General features: G+C 31.1%; 1 protein-coding gene across 2 annotated transcripts in view; it reads right to left on the bottom strand.

Moving 5' to 3' along the window:
- The window catches only part of LOC113803359 (homeobox protein Hox-A4), a 39,985-nt gene that overhangs the window by 660 nt on the left and 36,825 nt on the right, over window positions 1-2,500 (bottom strand). For both annotated transcript variants that reach the window (XM_070113911.1, XM_027354138.2), the window contains one exon: window positions 1-2,500. This exon is cut by the window's left edge and continues 660 nt beyond it; it is cut by the window's right edge and continues 2,439 nt beyond it. The gene's annotated coding sequence lies outside the window, so the exon portion shown is untranslated.

Here is a 2,500-nt window from a genome sequence, read left to right as displayed (position 1 = left end):
TATTTCGTAAAGTGTTTTCGGATGTCGAATGAGAGTGAGAACGAAAATAAAAAAGAAAACTTCGGAACATGGCTGGGAATATCATTCTTTTCCAGCTACGTATTCATATATATATGTCCATATATTTATATATAAAATTGATGTCATCACACATCCCATATTTGGTCCTTAAAATCCAAAAGAAATCAAAAATTCCCTAAAATCATTCTTATTTTCTATCAATTATTTCTAATAATGAACAGAAAAGGGAATCACGGAATCACTTGCAGCAATATACATACATTCTTTTAAATTATTCATTCGATTTCAAATTTGATCGAACCTTAAACGTATCATTATGATAAAAGCCAATATTCACCTTCATCGTGAAATAAAAACGTTTGTATACAACATAAATAAATGAGTATTCACTTTCTTCTTCATCTTCTATACACTGGGAAACATAACCAAAATAATATACAATAGTGAAGATATAAAGTGTCGATATAACGATAAGTAAATAATATAATGATGATAAAGGGGATTAAAGGGAAATAATAATGACTATGAATTAACAAAGCCAATACAAAAAATCAACGATGATGAAAGCAGAAGAGGAAGAGAAGGAGGATAATGAAAGGAGAGAGATGAGGAATAGGATAAGGATACACTGTCAAAGAACATTTTTGGTTTTCGGAATTTGAGATGATTGAGAAAAAAATATATATACATTTTTAAGGTGAACTTAAAAGGCAGAAAATGGTCCTCGTATTCTTGTTTAAATGTATTGGTTATTACTATCATTATAAATGTTTGCTTGCTAAGGGTACCTGTAAAATGTGATGATGGAGTCAATAGAAGATAGAAACAAAAAATGTGTGAAGAAAAACTGAAAAAAAAATACATGTCTTCTTTCTGAAACGTTTTTTTCTCCTCTTTCTGTTTCTGTTTCTCGTTTTCTATTCCTCCATTTCTTTCCAATAAACAGAACAATTTTTCCTTTTCTTTTGACAATGTATTCAGAATCAGAAAGAACCCGTAGACGTACCAATGCAAGACTGAAAGATATTTTGATTACACTAGTTTGATGCTATGCTTTCGAATTATATTTCGTTCAAGTGTATAAACACTATCACCTCTACAGTTTCTTCACATTGTTTCTTACGTGTGGGATTCCCAGAGTCTTCAAAGGGTGACGTGGTAGAAAATTGTTTGGCATTGTCTCTCTCTCTCTCTCTCGTGTGTGTGTGTGTGTGTGTGTGTGTGTGTGTGTGTGTGTGTGTGTGTGTGTGTGTGTGTGTGTGTGTGTGTGTGTGTGTGTGTGTGTGTGTGTGTGTGTGTGTGTGTGTGTGTGTGTGTTACTCGAGTTATAGATTATTTTTCTCTTTAATGCTCTTTATACTGTATATCTGTGTATGAATGCCTTTAGCCACAGTGCTTTGAAAATGATACAGTCCAGTGGTCGATATATGTCAGTCAGTCAGCCATTCATTTAAATCAGTAAAATTCTTGAACTGTCAGCATTTGACAGTTAAGATTTCAAAGACTTAAATTCATAGATATATTTGGATCTATCAGTGTAGACGCTATTGCCGTGCCCCCTTCACAAACTATAGTAAATCATATGTTAATATCGATAAAAAGAAAATTCTAACTATAGTAAATCATCTGCTAATAATGATGAAAAGAAAAAAGAAAAAAAAGTTAATCCGTGGGTAAAGAACACTTACAAGGAAATAGCAAACTACCTTATCAATATATACCCTGTTTACCGACCAACAATCTCTAGCTATGCTCATTATTTCTATCTTATTATTTTCAGACTAACAGGAAATTACAAATGACAGCTAAGTCGAAAAAAAATACAAAATCAAAAATTCGAACATTGCACGTACAATATATGATACAATTAATTCGGTTTAGAGATTCGTAAGTGAACAAGAGATACTTTGGGTTTTCTTGTTTCGTAATCAATTTGAAAAGAAGAGTAAAAAGCTAAATCAATATGCTTGGCCAATAGTATTATAATATAAAAATAATGTGATGGATTCATACCTTGTCAAAACGAAGATAATTTTTTTCATAAACACTAAAATGAGTTACATGCTATATTTGTTTCATTATTATTTAGCAAAAGACCGCTTGTTATATCCATGGCTTTTATAAATTACATTCTTATATTTCTTTTCATCTGCGCACAGTGTATTTCGCAGATAACACATAGACTGAGTACACATATGTCACTAGATACATATGTACTTGCTGTGTGTCCAGATATATTTGTTGCTATTGTTTATGACACGTTTGAGCGTTGTTCATTTTTTTTCTACGGTATTTCCTATGCTCATTTGGATATTTATTTTCATCATTTTCTCTTCATACGATATACACACAGTTTACAAATATCACAATATCGGCTACATAACTACACATTTAATACTGTTATAAGATACCCAGAACAAAAAAGAATAAATATGTCAAATCAATAAACAGATAAATAAACAAATAGATAAAAGAATAA

The sequence above is a fragment of the Penaeus vannamei genome, chromosome 35 (assembly GCF_042767895.1).
Source record: "Penaeus vannamei isolate JL-2024 chromosome 35, ASM4276789v1, whole genome shotgun sequence".
NCBI classification, from domain to species: domain Eukaryota; kingdom Metazoa; phylum Arthropoda; class Malacostraca; order Decapoda; family Penaeidae; genus Penaeus; species Penaeus vannamei.
The sequence above is the reverse complement of the archived record's forward strand: the minus strand, read 5'-3'. Positions and strand labels throughout refer to the sequence as shown.